This window comes from Rousettus aegyptiacus, unplaced genomic scaffold (genome assembly GCF_014176215.1).
Source record: "Rousettus aegyptiacus isolate mRouAeg1 unplaced genomic scaffold, mRouAeg1.p scaffold_m13_p_3, whole genome shotgun sequence".
Lineage (NCBI taxonomy): Eukaryota > Metazoa > Chordata > Mammalia > Chiroptera > Pteropodidae > Rousettus > Rousettus aegyptiacus.
Window position 1 is genome coordinate 14166360 of NW_023416306.1, and position 21893 is coordinate 14188252.

The 21893-nt window shown below is 43.1% G+C and overlaps 1 protein-coding gene across 3 annotated transcripts in view; it reads left to right on the forward strand.

Annotated features, from left to right (window-relative positions):
* The window catches only part of ASTN2 (astrotactin 2), a 900155-nt gene that overhangs the window by 48478 nt on the left and 829784 nt on the right, over positions 1-21893 (forward strand). Inside the window, exon 4 of one of the 3 annotated variants that reach the window (XM_036238510.1) lies at positions 16634-16720. The exons of 1 other annotated variant lie outside the window; for it this stretch is intronic. The gene's annotated coding sequence lies outside the window, so the exon portion shown is untranslated. Of the gene's footprint in view, positions 1-16633; positions 16721-20604; positions 20686-21893 lie in introns of those variants that run through there. One more of the 3 variants, XM_036238512.1, reaches the window with a different exon arrangement.

A 21893-nucleotide genomic window follows, 5' to 3' on the forward strand; every position in this document is an offset into this window, starting at 1 on the left:
AGAGTAACAAGCCAGACAAGAATCCAGGGCTTCTGTCTGTAGTAATTGTAGCTACCTCTGCCACTAGTGCTGTGACTTCTACTCGCCGTTCCCAGCACTGTTCTAAATGTGTTATGTCGATCGCTTCCTGCGATCCTCAAGACGATCCTGTGAGGGAGGCACTATTATTATTTTTATGTGACATGAGAAAACTGAAGCTCAGAGAGGTTAAGTTACTTGCTTAAGCTCAGCCATCTAGTATGGGGTGAGGAAGTATATGAAATACGTTGAGTACAGAGTCTGAATTCTCAAGTACCAAATCCTCACAGTTTGGGTGGTGGAGAGTGTGTTTATTTGCCTGTGTATTTGCCGAAAGAGCAGGGACCGTGTCTCGTTCATTGTTGACTCCTCAGTGCTGAGTGGGAACAGGCACCCCGTCAATATCTGCTGAGTTATGTGCAATTTGGCTGTTTGCGCCACTAGAGCCAGTTTTTCCCTGCAATTCAGGCTCTTTGTGGCTGCTTTCCAACTTCGTTTGGGTCAGCTTCCTCCAACCAGTCGGGGTGGCATCTCTCTCTCTTTCCCCTCAGACACCGTCTACATGCCTGACTTATGCCCAGGCTCAAGGCGGTCAAGGCTGGGACGACCCTGAAGGCTGAGGAAGCTGTGACAGTAGTCACAGGTCCAGTGCACGATTCTAGAGAAGTCACCCTTCTTTTCTGGGTTTCGATTTACTCAGTTGAAAAGAAACTAATTTGTTTCCAAGAGCCCCATCCAATAAGAGCTTAATCTCGACGTGGAGTGAGCAAGTGTTTTCAATCTTAACGTGGTGGACATCTTGGGCTACATGATTCTTTCATGCGCCTTGCAGGAAGCTTAGCAGCATCATTGGCTTCTACCCATCAGATGCCAGTAACTCTTCCAAGTTTTGACAAACAAAAATATCTCCAGACATTGACAAATGCCTCCTAGAGAGGAGGACGGGCAAAACCCCCGGCGTGAAGGAACCCAGGCTCTGCCGTAGCTTTGAGATCATCTGTCTCAATGCCCTCTCTGGGCCTGACCTCTCACCTGCAAAAGGAGAACATTACAGGCATACCTCGTTTTATGGTACTTCATAGAAGTTGCATTTTTTAACAGATCAAAGGTAAGAGCCTCCACCAGCAAAGAGATTGTGACTTGCTTTTTTGAGAAACGCACTTTATTGTGGTTGTCTGGAACCGAACCCACAGTATCTGCAAACCCACAGTATCCACGAACCCACAATTTCCGCGGTATGCCGTACCTGTCCAGAACGGCGGATCCGTGACTACACTCCAGCTGGGATCCTCCCCTACTTGTGCAATGGGGGGAGGTAAAGATGATTTGAGAGAGTTAGTGTGAAGCGCTTTGATACAGATATGAAACTGTTAGCATCCTTTACATGCAGAGACTATTATATTCACTGGATTTGTGAAACCTCACGGTCATGTGTGCAGCTCAAGGAAAATCATGTCAGCCCTGGCTCACACCTGCCATCAGCCCTGGATGTCCACACTCCAGGTTCCTCGCTATCACACTTGAGTTTTTCATGATCGGACCCCGAACTCCCCAGTTCTTCAGTTCTTCCTCTCCTCTCACACCATCATTTTGCTTTGAACACTGTCACCTCTGACAGGGATACCCTTCTCTCCATCGTGCATGGTAAACTCCACATCCACTCATCTAAATCTGAGCTTGGAGATCGCTTCCTCCAGGAAGTCTTCCAAAATGCCCTAGACACCCTTGAAACTACTAGGTCTTTTTTTTTAATGTCATAGTGGCGGCCACATGTGAGAGTCAGGTATGTTGCTCCACTTCACGAAACTTCAGTTTGTCACTTGTAAAATTGGTTTGATTTCTCCACTGAACACTGACTGACACTAGATATTACTCGTCATTGTCATTATCACTTTTTTCCCATACTGTTCAGTCAGCTAGGTAAGCCAGAAACTGTGCTAGACTCCAGGTTTGTAAGGGTCAGACATGATTTCTCAGCAAGACTCAGAGGCTCGCTTCTTCCTCTTTCTGCTCTGTGACCATGAACTTCTCTTTAGGAAGTGGGAGCTATGAGGTGTTGGGGTCCTCTGTCATCTCAGAAGTCACTCAACCTTCCTAAGAGATAATTGTTTGTGACAGAATCAAGAAGAGGGCCACCAGATCTGTGGGTGGTAAGCATTCCAGGGCTAGGATTTGGTCTGGTATTGTCCACTGCTATGTGCCCTGTGCCCTGAATGGAGCCTTGTTGAATGAATAAATGAAAAGTCCTACTTTTCCGGTGGCTGATTCAGAATGCCAGGATAACGTCTATTCACGTTCACATTAAGTGAGTCACAGAGGAAATTCAAACCTATCCAATCTTGGAGAATGATGTTTCTGTGAATTCCTCTGGAACAATTGTTTTCAGACTTCCTTTAGGGAGCAGATCACACTAGCCAGAAGAAATCGTATGCAAAACCTCACTAGACAATATAGGAGCTGTTTTGGTCAAAATGCGTGTGCATGATGGTGAAGGGGGGAGGAGTATAGGTCTCGTAGACACCCCCCCATCCTCTCCACCCTGTCTCTTCTTCTACTCCCTCTGTTACTAAATTTTCTTTGAAAACTTAAGTTTCTGGAGAATACAATTTGAAAAGAATTGAGCATAAATATTTTGAATAGAAGTTTGGTGTAGTTGCAAGTGCATGAAGTTTTCAGCTTCGCCTTCCTTGTGCCTGTGACTCACTGTGAAGCATCCGACCGGGCCTTTCCCTTCTCGATGCTTCACTCTCATCACTTCTAAAGTGGGAGAGATGCAATGATACCAAACGGTACAACCAGACGTGATCGTGCAAACGAATGATAGAGGCTCTCGACATTAGTCGATCTATTTCTTCTTTATTTTGCCATATTCCCTCTTATCTTACTCTCGTGTCCCACCTCTTCCATCCCAAAGAAAGCGATGGCCCAAGGGGACCTGATGACATGTATTCAAATGATAGAGCATCAGCTGCAGCCCCTGATCAACTATTATGTGGTGATTGTGGCAATCTGAGCCCTCGAGTGGTACAATCAGGTGTCTGCACAAACCTGGTCAGAAATGACAAGGGAGACAGCAAAAGACCCAGAGTTGTGACAGCTACTGGGACCTCGTGTTTGGCTTGAGCAGGATGGAGGCACAGTGCCGGGGCTGGGTTCCAGGCAGTTAAAAGAAATATCAGCATCTATTTGCCAACTAATTACAGAATATCATTCAAACATTATCCAGCCAGAACCTGCTCTCTGGCTCTCTTCTCATTACCCCACTAATATCAGATGAACATCTTATAACTTCTCTTGGCATAAGCCTGGCTGTGATGAGGCTTGCTTTCTCAAGATAGTCTCTTTGCCACAAAAATGTATACGTCTCATCTTTGTTTGATGTTTTGACTTAAAGTTTTAGACTTTGTGCTTTTTTTCCTGCGTCCTGCATGGTCAGGTTCGCTGGTCAGGGAGCCAGTGAATCTAGCATTAAATCTTCCTTCTACTCCTTCTTCTTGGGGTAATTCTGGACAACTTCTCTGCGTCTTGATTTGCATATCCATTATGGCTTCTCAGTCAGATTCCCGGCTTTATGAGGTAATCAAAGTATCCTATGCATTTTAAAGTACATTACAAACTATAAACATATCATGCAAATGTTAGAGTTTCGTAGTCTAAATGTCTGTTTACATTTATAACGGCCTTTTCATTTCCACAATCACTTCACAAATTAGGGACCAAGGAAGTTTAGTTCTGTCAAATGATAATAAATGTTCTCTAGGGGGTTAGGGGGAATAAGTATTCACAGAACAAATAAAATTGAATTTTAAATTCTGTAAATTTCTTTATGCACACCTTCTCAGTGACTTTAAGCTAGAAATGTTATCTGACCCACAGAAGCTTTTGTGTATCCTCAGGAATCACCTATTATCACATCCTGAATCTAATTTAAGAGAAAATAAAATTGAGAATTACCGAAATACACCACCTCCTAGTAAGACAAGTGCATTATAATAACTGTTGTAAAACTGGAAAAATTAAGGCAGAAAAATCTAAGGAAGTAAAATAGAGAAATTAAATTGCTTAATTTTTTCCTGGTGTTGGTAGTTATTTCTCTTGTATGTTTCTTTTCTTTTATCTCTCTGTCTCTTGGCACGCACCCCATCCCTTTTTTAGAATCACTTGATAACTTGTTATAAATACAAATTTCCATGTCCCTCCCCAGGTCTACTAAATCAGGAACTCTAGAGTGGAGCTCAGCAATTTTTATGTTTCACCAGGCCCTGCAAAGTGACTCTAATGCATGGTAACCTTTCACTTTAAATCACTGATTGAGTTACTTGTTGAAGTGCCCTCTTTCAATTACTAATGTCCCAGTTTAGACAATAAATTATATGGTCACACTAAATATAACTGTGTTGGCTAACATATTTTGTTAAATAATTTCATTCCTTTTGTTAAACAGCAGCTATACTCATACACCCCGGACAGCCCAGCCTCCTCCCCAGCGCCCACTGCACCAATAGACAGTCCAGCTGCTAATGGACTCGTGTTGGCACAACAGAGCATCCAGGCCCTCTCGCCCACACCTGGGGCGGCGTCCTTTCTAAAGTATCAGTGCCCTTGTCAGTGGTAACCGTGTCAAGCGCTTAGCGCAGGCAGAATCTGCTACACAGGAAGAATTCAATAAACAGTTGCTCTTTATATTCCTTTTTCTATTGTTTCTGACACCTTCTTTGTATCAGAAACCGTGGCAGAGTCTGTGCAATCAAAAAGCAAAGCAGACCGACTAGACTCCTCCCCTCACGGAGCTTATGATCTAGTTGGAGATACTGACTGTTGATAACTATGATCCCAGGTGACATGAGCCGTGGCTGGAAAAGCAGGAGTGCCGTAACACCAGTGCTGGGCCGTGGCGGGGGTGGGGAAATAGGCAGTCTTCAGGCCAAAGCAATGGCGTGTGGGCAAATGTCGGAGATGAGAGAGAGCGTGGAGCCCTGGGGAAACTGCGAGCAGCTCAGGGTGGCGGAGCTGATAGCTGGTCTGGAGAAAATGGGGGTGGATGATGATAATGAGAGACATGGGTCCGAAGATGTTTGCAGAGACCTAACCGCCACGAGCTTTCCCGAGTCATGCTGGAAAGTGCGGAAATTATTTTGAGGGCAACGGGGAGCCATGGGAGGGTTTTCGGCGGAGGAGTGGTTTGTTTAGTTAGTATTTTGTGAACCCCATTCTGGCTCTGTGGCTGCATGTAAGGGAATGAGAGAAGACTGGAGCCGTGAGGTAACCCCAGTGACAATCGGGGAAATTTCCTGGATGAGGACAGTGGAATGGGCATGGGACAGTTTATCTATACCTACATTTATTGAGGTTTGCTTCCAAATAAAATAAAATGCTGTTTTCTCTCTCACCATACATTGTTTGATTTTGTTTTAGAAAAATAAAATTGGGCATTTGGATCCCTCAATGAGCTCCTGTTTCAATTGTTCTAGCTATCTTTATTGTTCAGGCCTTAAGCCTAGTGTAGACTTCTAATGAAACATTTATTGACCATCTGAATATCTAATATCTATATACTCTATTATTGCTAATAGTTATTGTGATATTATGATTAATAAGAAATATATATTGGTCATTCAGATGACCACAATATATTTCTCATATATATATTTGGTCCCGGGTTCCTGGCTCACAGCTCTCAACACACCTGAACATTAAGAAGCAACGGAAGCATATTTTATCATAAAACGTGGTCTCTTGTACCTAGTTTGTGACATAACCGCAGAGCCATAAAGGTTAAATGAGTGTCTTCGTTATTTATCACAAGCTCCTTTGCACAACTGGATTCATGTTAATAAGGTGACTTTTGTAAAGCACCTGAGAGTGGGCTGATTGTCAGGGGGAATTAACCATGAATAAAGGTGTCCAACCTTTACTTCAATTGCCAGAGAGGGGAGAGGGACCAGAGGTTGAATTACCCACCAATGGCCAATGATATAAGCAACAATGCGTATGTAAATGAAGCCTCTACAAAACCCCAAAAGCATGGGGTTCAGAGAGCTATTGGGTTGGTGAATATGTGGAGATTTAGAGAGACTGGTGCATCTAGAGACAATATGAGAGCTTCATACCCTTTCCTCATGCTTTCCCCTATGCATCTCCTCCATCTGGCTGTTCCTGAGTCATTTTCTTTTATAATAACCCAGTAATCTAGCAATTAGATGTTTCTCTGTGTCCTGTGAGCCACTCTAGCAAAGTAATTGAACGCAAGGAGAGGTTCATTGGAACCACACTGCTCATCTATAGCCAGTCAGAAGCACAGGTGAAACAACCTGGACTCGCACCTGGCATCTGAAGGGGTGGGAGGACGTTCTGTGGAACTGAGCCCTTAACCTGTGAAATCTGACACTGTCTTCAAGTAGACAGTGTCAGAACTGGGTTGAATTATAGGATACCCAGATGATATCTGAAAATTTCTTGTTAGTGTAGGGAAAGCCCCCTTCTACACACACACACACACACACACACACACACACACACACACACAAGAATTGGTGACCTAAATTTAGTTATTTTGCTTCTCTTTTATCTGTGAGTTATAAATCTGTGATTAGGCCAGGCAAAATTGGAAATCGAGGCTCAGAGAGAGTTGGCCATGTTCATACAGAAGGAAAGATGCCTGATCTTTTGTCTAATTCCATGCTCTTCCACATCCCAGGCCGCCTCCCACTCAAGTGTCAGTATGCCTGGAGGACATTGGGAGAGCCAAGATCTGAGAGGCAGAAGCCAGTGTGAAGATTTAAAATGATTTGCTATGTTCTGCCTGCACCTCTGTGTCCTACCTAGGCTCAGGATCAGAGATGTCATAAAAGTAAAGGAAGGAGGAGAAAGAGGGAGGGAGAAATGCTGTGTTACCTTCTAATCTTGCAGGAGTGAAGATGGCACTAGAGATCCATTCCACCACTCCCTCAGCTCCTGAGCAGGCTTAGATCCTCCCCAAACTGCCCCAAACTCCGGCTACTAACCTTCTTCCAAAGATCTTGGTTCAGGGGAAAGAAAGCCACAAACAGGTTAGGAAGAGAACTAGGCTGAGGCCAAAGTCTGCCACTTCCTAGCCAGGCAACCCCCACCTCCCTAAACTTCAGTTCCCCCTCTGTAAATGAAGCCATTAACAAGACCTCCTGCCAGGGTTCTGGTGAGGATTAGTGGGAGGATTAAAAGAAATAATGCCTGGAATGCTCTTAGCCCAAAGAGCTGCATAGTTCCCTCCAGGGCCCCCGCCTTTCCTGTCCAACCCATTTAACATTGTAACCCTCCTCCCTCTTGGTCCTTCCCAGCCCTTTCTAGCTTGACTTTTCCCCACAGACCATCTAGCATAGTGATATTTTACTTGTTTATTCACTGTGTCTCTACCTTTCACAGGAAAGCAAGAATGGTTTTATCTGTTTCGTGTAGCGTTATTTTCCAATGCCTAAAAAAAGAGTACCAGGCATAAAACAGGCATGCAATAGGTACTACTTGAAAGAAGGATAAATGAATAAATGAAAATGTTTTGCTATCAGTTTCAAATAAGCCAAATTGGTTTCTTAATATATAATACATGAATACTGTCTCATACCAAAGAAATAAACACTGCAAGAATACAAAATGAAAATATGCAAGTAATTATGGCCAAAAAAAAAAAAAAGGCCTCCTTTAGAATCTTTATTCCACTTCTTCCCCATAGTGAATCACTGTTTGTTTTTAGCTGCATAGTCTTTCCAATTTATTTTATTCAAGCCTATAAATGTTTAGGCATAGTAATAAATATGGGTAAACACTTCCGTGACACTATGTGCCAGATACGAGTCTAAACGCTTACATATATTAACTCAATCTCCACAACACTATCGCATGTATTATTTTTACCCCACTCTACAGATAAGGAAACTGAGGCCTAGTTGCTATTTCTTTAATATATAAATGGGATCATACTAAACCTATTAGCCCGCAATGTGTTTTTTTTTTCCCATTTGAATTATGTTATATATAGTTAGATACACACACACACACACACACACACACACACACACACACACTCTTAAACTCAGAGTCCATCTGTTCCCCCCATAACCATTTCAGATGAGTGGAGCTTTAATTTCACTCTGGCCACTTACAGGTTTTCAATCTTGTCCTCGGACGCCTCCCACTTGGCTGCTGAACCGAGCACCTTCAAAATGTCTCTCTCCAAAGGCTCCTGATTCTGCTCTGCCAGCGTCTCCCCAGCCGCTCGCTGTCTCCGCACGCTTCCCTTTGGGGTGGGGCGCAGGGCAGTGTCTCCCGTTTCCCCACCTTCAGGTCATCAGTTTGGGAGATCCCACAAGGCCCCCTTGAGTTTCCTATTAGCGCGAATATTTGATTTCTTGCTCCTTTGCGCCAAGAAATGAATCACTTCCCACTAAGTGAGGACGTTAGAAGGTGGAGAGAAAATAACTTCAAATATTCTTTAACATCAGGAGATGCCCGAAGAAGTCAAGCAGAGGGAGCAATTGCTGCTATTTTTGCTAATTTGCTGACGTTTTAAAACCAATCATTCAGGCTCTTTAAGCCTCCAGTTTCTCACACCTTAAGTGATAGTAACTCCCACATTACTATCTCCTATGTCTGAAGTCTTAATATTTTGGAAGAATCTACATAACCATGATGAGTTATAACAGTCCCTCACACTTAGGGAGTGATTTACAACTTACAAAGTACTCATTGAAGAGGGTTATTTCCTAGACTCATAAAAGTTCAGAGGTGAACCGCACAGATGAACACATCCAGTGGTTCCCAAACTCTCTGCTTCACACTCCTGGCAAGAAGAACCCAGCAGGTATAATGGCAGACCATGAACTCTTTGCAATATTTCAAAAATGCTAATGGGATCACATATTTCCCAATAAAATCAGACTTTAATTGCTTTTGGTGGGAATTATATCAACTAAAATGAGTACTTATTGGAAAACTTATTATCCCTTAATAAATGTAATTTAATAGCCATAACTTCCTGAAACATTGGGGTCTATGGGAAGGAAGTTACGGAAGGAAAAGTTAGGGATCACAGCGATCCCCACATTTTACAGACGAGAAAGGTGAAGCCCACAGAAGCATGCTGTACCCTGAAATTCCTCTTCTTCACCTCTCCTGCCTCAGGTCATGCTTTGTCTCCCTTGTGTTGGACATTCGCGCTCGTGCCCTAGCTGATCCTGGCCTCTACTTCCTCCTTCCACCTGCCCTTCGAACTGCAACTACAGTAGCGTTTTTAGTGTGCACCCCCTTCCACACGCCGGCTGACTGGCATTCTCCGACGCCTTCCCGCTGCCGTTAGAACAAGGCACACTCTTCTGTTGTCAAGCAAGGCTCTTCGTCATCTGGCCCCGCCATCTCTTGAGATTCACCTTGTGCCCCAGCCACACGTAGTGGAATGTGGCCCCTGAGTGCACCAGGCCTTTTCAGTGTCCCCCTGCGCCTTTGGACAAACCGCTTTCTCTGCAGAGTGCCCTCTTCCACCTGTGTACCTGTCCACTTTGACTCATTCTTCAAGTTTCAGCTGCATCACACTTCCTCCAAGGAGGCGTTGCTGCCTGTGCTCCTCCACTCCAGGATAGACTGAGTGCCAGTGCTGGGCACGTTACTACCCCATGCTTCCATCTGGCAGGCACTGCTCTTACCGCATTTCCATCTGTTCACTAGACAGGGCATTGTTAAATGAAAATGACTTCCCCAAGATCACATGCAGAGTCTCGTCCTGGCTCCAGGGTTCGGTGTGCTGTAGAACATTTCAAGTGCTTTGCAGACCTCAAGCCTTAGACTTTTCCCTCCATAGATCTCATATTTTGAGGGGAAAGAATTGTCCAACATGGAAATTATTAAGGAATAATTTTAAGCCTATCAGACAGGAAACAAAGTGTGGCTTTACAAACCTTAGCAATCAGATTCCGTTCTCAAGACTGGAAACACATAGGAGAGGTTTAAGGGCAAAAGACCAAAGTGAAAGCGTCTTCTAAGTGGAGACACGTAGAGCAGCTTTGCCACAAATGCCGTACAGGTGCAAAGTAGGCCAGAGAGACATGCTCACCTGTGTTGGACAAAATACAGATAATGAATTGAGAGGCCTGGTCCAATTATGTCAAGCTCATTCAAAGGACATTTTTCTCTGGACTCTCTGCTTTCTGAGACCCATCAAGTACAATGCCAAGCAGGGAGAATAGCATCTACGCTCACCTGCTTGCAGGTACAGAGCCACTAGCCACATGGCCTTGGCACTTAAAGAACACTTACCCACTTTCAAAACCTCCAAACCCTGACCTTCAACTGCTGCTTTAAGGAACAAGAAAGACAGTAACAAGTAGAGGGCTTATAATTAGGAAACCCAGTGCTTGCAATACATTTAATTCACAATATACTTTGACCTGGATTATTACGGCCTCTAAAACCCCTGAACAATTGACAAGCCAGGGACACTTTTAAGGTTGCCTATTTGATTTTCAAATGAGAAACCCAAGGCTAAAAGATGTTAAGTGACTTTCCCAAGATCAATTCAAGTGTGGAAGGTCTCTAGGTACTGAGGTCAATTAATCTGAAATTGTCAAGCTTTACCACTCACTACCTTGCTGTGCAATATTGGGAAAGGTGCGTAACCTCTCTGATCTTCCATTTTCTCATTCATAAAAGGAAGCTAAAATAATGTCACTCTCCCAGGGTGGTTGTGAGATGAAATGAGATAAGGTACCTAGTACAGTAATGGACACATACAGATATTTGATATCTAGGATTTAAGAACTCTGATCCAAATCCCCTTATCCTTTCTGGTCACCCCTCCTCAAAAAGGCTCTCAAGCTTCGGGTAAATCATTTAACCCACTGAGCTACAATTTTCCCATCTGTAACGGAGGTTCTACTGACCTTACACAACCTCTCTGAATTTCAGTTCCCTCAACTCTAAATCAGGGGGAATAATTACAGTTTCTCCTTTCTAGGGTTATTCTGAGGAGTGAAGTAGACAATGCCTGGAAAGCACTAGGACAGTGCTTGGCCCATAGCCAACACTAAATATAAATGAGCCGTTATCACCGTGGTCCTTGCTAATATTATTACCACTAGCCACTCCCATTAGGAAATGGAGTAGATACCCTTTCACTCAGTAAAGCGATCAGAACTCAGTTCTATCTGGATCAAAGAGCAATAAGAAAATTCCCATACTTTCACCACTCAAGGCCCCTCACGCTTTTTCTTCTTTCGGCTGACTTTAGAGAATCACAGACTCTCAGGCTGGAGAGGGTTTCAAGGCCATCTATCTCCCTGAGCACAGTTCCAGGAGTTGAGTTCTTTCTGGAACATCTTCACCAAATGGCATGTACTTGAATATCTCGGGTGATGGGGACCTCACCGCCTTGTACAGTAGCTCACGCTGTGTGTAGTTCTATGTGCTAAACTCTCTTATGCGAAGGCAAAATGCAAGTCACAGTAGCGCTTCCCTTTTGTCCCCTGCAGCGCTAGCTGGAGTCACAGAAGTCATACAGAATTTGCAGATGCCAAACTTCAACAATGTTTTCCTCCAGACTGTAACAAACTTGAATCGTATCTGTTGGTCATTTTTTCTCCTCTTCTTTCTGGAAAAAAAAAAAATCTTAAGCACTTTTCACTATTCGAAAGATTTTTTTTTTCTCTCTCCGTCTGCTAGTTCCCACTGGGATGGAAAAGCAATAAAAAGTCAAAAAGAAGTATAGGTTTGCCTTCTGGCTTTGTCACTTAGACGAATAGCACTGTAAAAACTGGTGAATGCTATCGGTTAAAGCGAATTCCTTCTCCTCTGTACATTTCACCAAGTTCTGATGGAAGGGGTTTGGACAGAGAAACCTTTTTCTGGAGATGGATAAGTTGGTGAGTTAAAGATTTCGCATTAAAGCGAGATTCTGGTTATGATATCTTTCTGACAGTTGCATTTTATTCCTTCTGTTTTGTGAATTATATAAGTGACTCTCAGGAGGCCATCAGTTGGAAGGGGGATATCTGGGAACATTGTGTGGCATCTGCCAATCAGGGCATAATAAAGCACAGCAGCTCCTCCGAGGCAGCGCTTGGAGAAGGGTCTGCCTGCATTTTCTCCTTCCCCCTCCCCCACCCCCCAGTGTCAGGGTTCCCTTCTCCTCTACTTAATGTCCTTTGTATTTCCAATCAGTTTCTCGAATCTGGCAAAAACTTCGCAAAGTCACATAAATAGACAACTTGAGAGGATCTTATAAAATAGTTCACACTTGCCAATGAAAACTATGCTGGTTGGGAACGTTAATATTTAATCACAGAAAATGTCTGAAAAGTTGTAGAGGAATTTTCCATTGTTAGAAAACCTTATTAGGCAAATAGACAGCTAATGTTGTTAGAAAGAGAAGCCGGGCCAGCGCTAGGGGTGGGGTGGGGGTGCTAAAACTCTCCCCCTGCTAGAGGTTAAGTATGAATTTGTGTACAGAATGAGCACAAAACAGGGAAAGTGCTTCTTGATCCAAGGCACATCTCTGACCATCACAAGCAAGATTAGGAACTAAAAAGTAGACTTTGGCCTTGGGTGTGGGTGGGAGGGCAGGGGTTGCATGTCAAAGATGACCTTGAATTTTTCTTCTGTGAGGGTGGTAGCTCCGTGGACTGTATAGTAAACCATAAGCTAAAACTCACCTTTGTGTTGCAATATAAGAGTTATAAACTGTCATCTCACCTATTGTCTCTTCGGACTTTACATTATGAATAAACGATGCATGAGTTGGTATGCTCTTTGGAGGAGGGTGTGCTCAGGGGGCGAAGTCATTCACCCAAAGTCATAGAGTGGATGTATGGCTGGGTTTTAGATGTAGGTCTCTCTGACTCCAAACTCAGTGCTCTTTCCGCTAACGTACATTTTTCTTTCAGTAGAATAAAAGAGGAATGGGTCTGTTGTGGAGAAGATAGTGTGATAATGATGATGACAATGATGACAAAGATGATTTTTTTTTCGTGTGCCAAGTGCCAGGCCCTGTTAGATGCCCCTCTAAGTTTTCCGAGGCCCCCTGGTCACTTTGGCACATTTTGGGAACCGTCATTCTAAATATTAATTTAAATAATATATGTATGATATATAATTTTTTATCAATTACAAATTGATTTTTTTTTTAATTAGAACATCCTGGAGGAAAAGACAAAGGACATGCCAGCCAACTATAAGAGAAAACTCTAACTGCCCGTAGATGCCAACAGTAGGATTAGGCTCCCCTAGTTGTTAGAGAAATGCACATCAAAATGGCAATGAAATAACATTTTCATTCATCCACTACATGACAATTAAAGATTGATTGCATTTACCTGCTGATGGGGGGAAGGGTAGGAAAATAAAAACTGTATCATATTGATGAGAATGTAAATCGTTGTAGCATTTTTAGAAATTAAGCTGGAAGAATCTAATAAAAAATTTAAAACTGTATACCTTTACCACAGCAGTCCCACTTAGAGGAAAGAATCCAGCATGCAGAAATAAAAACACCACTATACACAAATAGATAGCCAAGAATCTTTATTAGATAAGTGTTTATCATAACATAAAGCATGGTCTGGAAACAACGTAAATGTCCATCAATAGTAGAATAATTCATATGGGTCTACTGTATGGAGAGTTGTTTAGTTATTAAAAGAATGAATTAGATCTGTATGGATTGACAGAAAGGGATATTTGTGATCTATTGTTAGTAAAAAAGGCAAAATGCAGAGTAAATAGGTATAGTAGGATATTGTTGTAGAGAAATAGAATAAAAAGAAGCGCATGTTTATACAAGCATATGGAAAAGCCAGATAGGACAAAAGCTAGCACATTTAATAGTTGACACTTGCTACCGTGGGTGTGGTGGGGGGAGGGGGATGGTATACACATGGAAAGGAAGACTCCTAGTTTTATCTGTGTTCATATCTGAGTCATTTGGCAGAATCAATAAATGCCTATCGACCAGCATTTACTGCCTTTCATAATTTCAACAGAAAAGCCAAAGAAGTGTCCTGCCGCCCAGAAATGCATTTGATGTGCCTAGCACCGTGCCTAGTGTAGGGCCCCTGACGAGGGTTTTATCCACCTTAGTGTCCTGTCTCTGTCCTTCTCTATGCCTCTCTACTGTTCTCTCTATGCAGTTGTATGTATCCCCCTCCCTTTTCCTTTCCCCTCCTTCCCTTTTCTCTCCACTCTCTCCCCTTACTTTTATGCCAGCTGATGGGGACCCAGACAAAGAATAAGACAGGACACCTGCCCTTGAGGAGCATACAATCTGCTGGGCAGAAGATCAGCACATTTTCAGAGAAAGGAAAGAAGCAGAGGGAGATGGAACCAGACCGACTTAATCTTGATAAAGACCAGAGTAAGTCATCTTCTTAGGAAGGGAGGAAGCTGAGGACTTATGGGAAATGGAAGTGGCTTAGACGGCAATCCAGAGGCAACAGCAGATGAGCAGAAGGATTATGTTCCGCCATCCTCCCTGAGCAGTTTTGAAATTTATCTTTCCGAAGGCAGGAGTTTAGCGCAGTCACCTCGGAAAGCCTCTTCAAGATCTGATTCTTTCATTGTTCACGTCTGTGTCTAAGATGTTTGAGCAGATGGACCCCTTCCCCTACCCACTGCTAAATCTTTTCTATCTTAGCGATTCCCAAGTGTTCTTACCCATTCCTTCCATATCCTGCCTGACCAATAAAGAGATATGTTCTACCCTCGCCAGCGATCCCATCCCACAGCCCGACCCTCCTTCCCTCATCCCTCACTCTGTGCACCACTCTCTCTTCTTGGCACCCAGAAGATCAATGTTCCTAGATCACTCCGCCTCTGTCTCCCTAGACAATGGTCCTGGCAGAAATAGAGGGGTAAGATGGCAGGGCCACTGGGCTGGGATCCCAAAAGCTGTGCCCTAGTTTTCCAGGGTAACCTGTCCAGAGTTTCCTCAATACAGTCTCCTCTTCTCTCTCCCTAAACCCCTTTTCTGAATCTGAAGAAATGGCTGTGCCAGGCCCAAGGGAAGCCTCCTACCCAGGGAAAGCCAGCCTGAGAAGTTGCCATCAGACCCCATTGTCTGTGTCCCGGGACCACTGCCAATGCTCAGGCATCTTGGCTGCGGATGTGGAAGGGCCCTGTTCTGCTCCCATCTGTTTAGAGTGGGGGAGAGAAGCCAGATACCCCCCTTTCCTTGGCCCCCGAACCTGAGTTCCATGGACAAGTGTCTTTTCAGAGATGAAAATCCACAGTCCTGTCATGCAAATCTTGTTTGACAAAGATAGAATCTAAATATAGAAAGGTACAGCTAAACTCCACCACAGAGCAAGCAACCCCATCTGGCACACAGCTTCTGGGGGTTCCTCCTCTACCTTGGCACCTAGCCCCATGCCCAGCACATAGTTAAAGGGTCAGAGAGTGTTTTGTTGAACTGATCTCTGAATCCTGCCTAACACCTGTAAAGGTCTACTGTACAAACATCTCCATAAAACCCACTGGTGCCACCCTGGACACCTCACTTTCCACCCCAAATTAGCCTTGGCCCCTTTTCCATTGGGAACATCCTTACAAAAATATGACCACCTTCAAAGAAATGTCCCTGAAATGGGGGTCAGGGATTAATGCATATATTTTGCTTTTCCATGTGCTGGGCACTGTATATCCACTATCTTTTTCAATCCTCACAATGTCAAGGATATAATTGCTCTCATTTTATAGATATGGACATTTAGGCTAAGAAGTTAACTGACCTCATCTAAGGCCTTGCTATTGAAAAATTCAGGTTCATTTTCCCGGCTCCAGAGGACATCGTGAAATGATTAATGAAAGAGAGGTTCTTGCTGCTAGAACCCTTTGGCTGCCATGGTTTCCCCAGATCATTTACCTCAGGAGCTCCAGAACCCTCCCTTAGTTTAATTAAGAATCATAGAATCACACTTCTTGGAACCAAAAAGAACTCCAAGGGAGCATGCAGCACAGTCTCCTGTTTTCAAGGAGAGGACACGGTACTCAGATCGGGTATTCGCTTCCTAGGGCTTCCAAAACAAATGATCGCACATTTGGTGGCTTATAACAACAGAAATGCATTCTCTCACTGGTCTAGAGACTAGAGGTCCAAAATCAAGTTGTTAGAAGAACCATGCTCCCTCCACAGGCTCAAGGGAAGAATCCTTTCTTGCCTACTTCCAGTTTCCGGTGGTTACCAGCCATTCTTGGCATGCCTTGGTTTGTGGCGGCACCACTCCAGTTTCTGCCTCTGTCTTTGTATCTTCCCACTGTGTGTCTCTATCTTTGTATTCGGATCTTCCTCTCCTTTCTCTTAGATATGAAGATACCAGTCATTGGATTTAGGGTCTATCCTAAACTGGTATAACCTCATGTCAACCAGATTGCATCTGCCGCACTCTATTTCCAAGTAAGGTCATATCCTGAAGTTCCCAGTGGACGTGAACTGTGGGGGGGACTCTATTCCACCCAGTACAGATGGTAGAGCATGATGGTTAGGCGAGTGGACTCAGGAGTCAGGCTTCCTGAGACTGCCACTCCAGACATGCCACTTGCTCATTCTGTGACCTAGAAATTCTCCTGACCTCTCTGAATCTCCCTGTCCTCATTTGTAAAACAGATGCTGTCAGTACCTACTTCATTGGCTGGTTAGCAGGAGCCACTAAAACAATCCATGCACGGAGCTTAGCCCGATGTTTGGCTCAAGGTAAGTAGGGGCACAGTCTCTGCAACCAGGCTGCTGGGTTGAAACTCTGGATCTACCACTTTCAATTGTGGGAAGGTGGACAAATTACTTATCTTCTCTGAGCCTTGATTCCCTCAGATATAGAACAGAGATAATTATTTTTTCGACCTCATGGGTTATGGAGAGCAGCACGGGAGGTAATTCAGATAAGTTATATCAGAGTACCTTGAATGTAGCGAGTTCCCAATAGACAGCAGCTATTATGATATTGATGTTCCCAATTTGGATTTATATAATATGATGCAACCCTGTCCTGAAGTAAGAACAGGCTTAGCAGAGGGGTCCAGGGATTCTGACAGAGAAAGACCAGAATTTGGTGGGCATCGGGTAAACTGGCTTTTCCTCAGAAAGAAGGGAGCCACAAGGCTAGATATACTGGGGCCAGGCTTGTCTGTCCGTGGCACTGGTGCAACAGGCTAACCCTCTTCTCTGTAGTCGGCTCACACCTAGGGGGTACACAGGGGATCTAAGGGCATGCCTTGGCTTTGGGGCTGAGCAGCCCCTACACGTGCATGCACGCGCACACACTCCTACCAGTCTCCAGCTGCTAGATGAAGGTGACTAAGGAGATTTGGGGGTGGAGAATGGCTGGGGAGCTGGGGGCGGAGAAGCAGCATGAAGCTCATTAGTAACTGACTACTCTGGTGAAACAGACCTCTCCCCGGGGCCATAACTCTGTCTATAGAAAAAAGAATGATGACTGGGAGGTGGCTGAGGCTCCTGCAGCTCACATCTGGGGCTGGGCAGTAGAAGCAAAGCGGAGTCTCTGCCTTCTCTAAATCCCCAGCATATCTGTGGGAAAAGAAGAGCTTCAGCATTAAAAAAGGAGGGGGAGTTTGAAGGGAAGCTGAAAAGCATGCTACAGAACTTCCTTTAAGTAGGCAGAAGCTGTACTGACATGGTGCCTGAACTTTCACGATCAAGGATTTATTCCCAGTCTTGAAGAGGAAGCATGATGTGGGGGAGAGATCCTGAGTTTGGAGCCATGTTTCCTTGAATTGTATTGGGTTGCCATGCTTCTTGGTGATCTTGGAAAACTCAGTCTTTTTGAGTCTTAGGTTCCACCTTTGTGAAATGGAAATATCTATTTTGCAGAGGGGTCCTAAAGACAATGATTTATATCAATCTAATGTGAACCAACTCATCAAACAGCTCAGTTGTCCCCTCTCGGGACAACCATCCCCAACAAGCCTCCTGCAGGTGTCCCTGCTCTGTGCCCTGACAAGCCCTTGCACACCCTTCTGCCGTAACACGAATCCTCTGTTGTCCAATTATGGTTTTGTGTTTATGTGTCTGTCTCGCACACTATGCTATGAGATCCCTGAGGACAGAGAATGCCTTGTTGTTTTTGGCATTCCCAGTGCCCAGCATAATTCCTGGCACAAGACGAGCGAATGGACAAAGGAATGAGTCTATCTGGGTAAAAGTAAGTGTAGTGAGGTGGGTTTTTTGACAGCCGTTGCAACCAAAGTACTGTGCGAGGCACAGTGGAGGGATATTCTATGAATGGTTCTCTCTCTCCTAGGGTAACTTTAATAGAAGTTTAGTAAAGAAAAGCGCAATGGGTAAGAGAACCAACAAATGGGAAAATGCTACTATGTGCTAGGCACTATTTTCTGCATTTCCCATTAATCATGAAATTATTATCAACCGGCTGTCATTCTCATTGTGCACATGAGGAAACATAGGCTCAGGGGGATGAATTAACTTGCCCAAGTTCCTAAAGCTAGAAAGTAGCAGAGCCATAGAATGGAGCCCTGATACGCCTGGTTACACACTTGATCTCTTTTTCTGCAGTCCCCTCCTGATGCAGAATTCAGGCTGCTGGAAAATGGGTGGCTACGAAAAAAGGCAAGGGGGATAAGCAGGAGTTAAATTTTCTAGAGCCTGTTAGATTTACACCCCACAAAGTATCTTGTCTTTTCTTTCCTGCCCACACCTTGCCTTAGAAAATGCCAGATAAAGTGTCTTGGACACTGAGGTATCAGGGAACCCCTGATGAATTCAAACCCTGTCTGCCCTTGACAGACATTCTTCTAGTTCTGATTATAATGGAAGTGACTTTGTGGTCTTAGGAGTCTCAGAAGGGCCTAAGGCTGTGAGGATGCAGACAGAAGAAGAAGAAGAAAAAATATCCTTGTGCTTTTCTCAGAAGGAAAATATTGGCTAGACATTATAAATTGACCAAAGTTGAGAGGGAAAAAATGCCTTGCTGTGGGCTGTGGAAAAAGCCAGGCATCACTTGAGGGGAGGCAGTCTGTTGTTTATTGAACCTCTACGAGATGCTGGGGGCTTTCCGTGTATTATCTCTTTTAGTTCTCATAAGACTACCCCCATTTTAGAGATAATACAATGAGTCATGCTGTTCGTGTATGGCATAACTGAGATTTATACCCAAGCATATCTAGCTACAAAGGGCACTCGCCTCTGTAGGAATAACAAAACAGTTAAAATCTTTGCCACTAGAATAAAGCAGAAATATAGATACTGAAATATAAAGTCCAACCATACATAAATGTAAGTTTTGTTTTATACGAAATTACCTAAGAATTAATTCTGAACCCCCTACATCCACCGCTTCTCACCTATGGCCTAAGAACAGTACTGGTTTTACGATCATCATGATGCCCAAGCAACAATGATAAATAACACCACAAGGACTTAATTAAAAACATACACAGAGATTTAACTACAGGACGTTTATCATCAAAATATTTATAATATCAAAAAATAAATAAAGGGAAACTCCCCAAACACCTCAAAGTAGGCAATTGGACTAATAAACTATGGTAGAGTCATTGTATGTGGAAGTCTATGCAGCAATTAAAAATTATTTGTGTGACAATATTTGGGGAGACAAACATGATCATGTGTTTATAAGACATGTTAATTTTTAAGAGCAGATTATAAAACTATGTGACCACTGGCATTGTGTGTGGTTTGAAATTCTTTTTGATTATTAGCATTTTATCAATTTTCTATAATGAATGTATGCTGCTTTTGTACAAAAGAAAAATAATGGAGTTATTTACAACATGCATAATAAACATTCTAGCCTCAAGTCTCATTCGCTTGTAATAGTAACAAAAAAAGTTGATATGAACACAAAAGATAGAAAAGCCTTAAGTATGCAGAGAAATCTGACTAAATATTTGGTGGCTTTGTTCAGGGAAAGGAGAGCATCTGTTTTCTGTCACCCAAAGAGGGGACATGTTTGAATGACAGCAGGCTGGATTTGGGTTGAATATAAGGAAGGACCGTCTAAATGGAATAGTGCTCCACACACACCATAGACATCTAAACAGGGGATGCTGATAGCCATCATTGATAGACAAGCCAAAAAGAGTCACGTCATAATGAGAATGGCAGTACCAGCTACAGCAACAACTATACAGCATATGTGCCATATGCCTGATATAATTCAACTGTAATGATTACATGATACCTAATTAACACATAAGGAAGCAGAGGCTCATTTAGATGCTGAACAGCACATTCGGAAAGTAGCAGGGTTGATTTTGGAACCCAGGGTTGTCTAGCACTGATGTCCAATATCCATCCTTGGCTTCTTCTTCTACCTAAAAATATTCACACCAAGCTTGCCGCAGTGCCCAATTTTCTTTAATAAGCTTGTTAAATTTTAGAATACTTGTAGATTTATAGAAGATTGGTAAAAAAAAATATATAACCCACACTCAGGTTGCCCTTTTATTAACATTTCATATTAGTATATCACAATTAATGAACTAATATTAATATATTATTAATTAATATCCATATATTACCAAGATTTTCTTAGTTTTTAATTAATATTTTTATTTTATTTCAAGTTTCCACATTACATTTTCCCATCAGATCTCCTTACGCTCTTTGAGCTATTTCTCAGACTTCCCTTGTTTTTGATTACCTTGAGGAGAACTATTAAGGTATGTGGTAGAATGTCCCTCGATCAGGATTTGTCTGATGTTTTTTCTCATGGTTGGACTGCAGTTATGGATTTTAGGGAGCAAGATCACAAATGACACAGAAATGTCATTTTCACCACCTCATATCAAGGATATTATTATTATATAATACATAGTATACATATGTATTGTTATATAATACATATTATCAACATGACTTACCACTGATAATGTTCAGCTTGGTCGCATGGCTGAGATAGTGTTTTTAGGTCTCTCTATTATGCGGTTACCTTCTTTCCCCACTTTTCCTACTGTGATCTTTGACAGAAAGACGTTATGCACATCCCTCGTTTAAGGAATTAAGGACACTTGAAGACAGAGTAGACATAAGAATTCTTTTGAAATTTCTGCATGGAAGATCTGTCTACTTTCTCCCATTTATTTATCTACTCACTGGATATTTATTTTATACTTTAGACTACAATTGACTACTACATAAAACTTTGTATTGCTCAAGTTGTTCCAGAATTAATCATTGGGAGCTCTTGCAATTGGCTCCTGTGTCTCTTTGACATATCCCCGCCAGTCTGTGTGTGTGTGTGTGTGCGTGCGTGCGTGCGTGCGTGTGTGTGTGTGTGTTTATTTCTGGCACTCTGCGATACTCCAGTTTCACCTTCTGCATTTCCTGTCTCAGCCTTCAAATCGGACTTTTCTTCGAGGAGCCACCATTACTTTTACTGGAGAATGGTATAAGAAACCAAGACGTGGGCACTACATATAGTAGCTCAGTACTACCTGAGTGTCATTTCTTATAAAGCCCCTCAGTTGACACAGCAGGGAAATATACGTGTGTTTATTTATTAACCCATGGACACACACACAGCTCTAAATAGTTCTATATGTAAACATATCTGTCTACATCAAGCAAAACATGAGTTCATCCTGACATTGCCAGCTCTAATGCATTACTGCTCGGATCATTCTGGCTTCTTCTCCTTGCTTGTCTATAATCTCTACCCCAACAGTGAGAAACCTGGCCCTTACTATCTGCCATCATTTCCTTAACATTTCAGTTCTAGTGTGCATATAGAGTGGTTTCAGAATTGTAGCACTTGTACCTCAATGGAAAAGAACTTTTCCAGCCAGAGCACCGTGCAGATGTACAGTTCCTTTCACCTCTAGTCATATGGACTTCACTCAATTCCAAAGTTATCTAGATCAGCACCCCC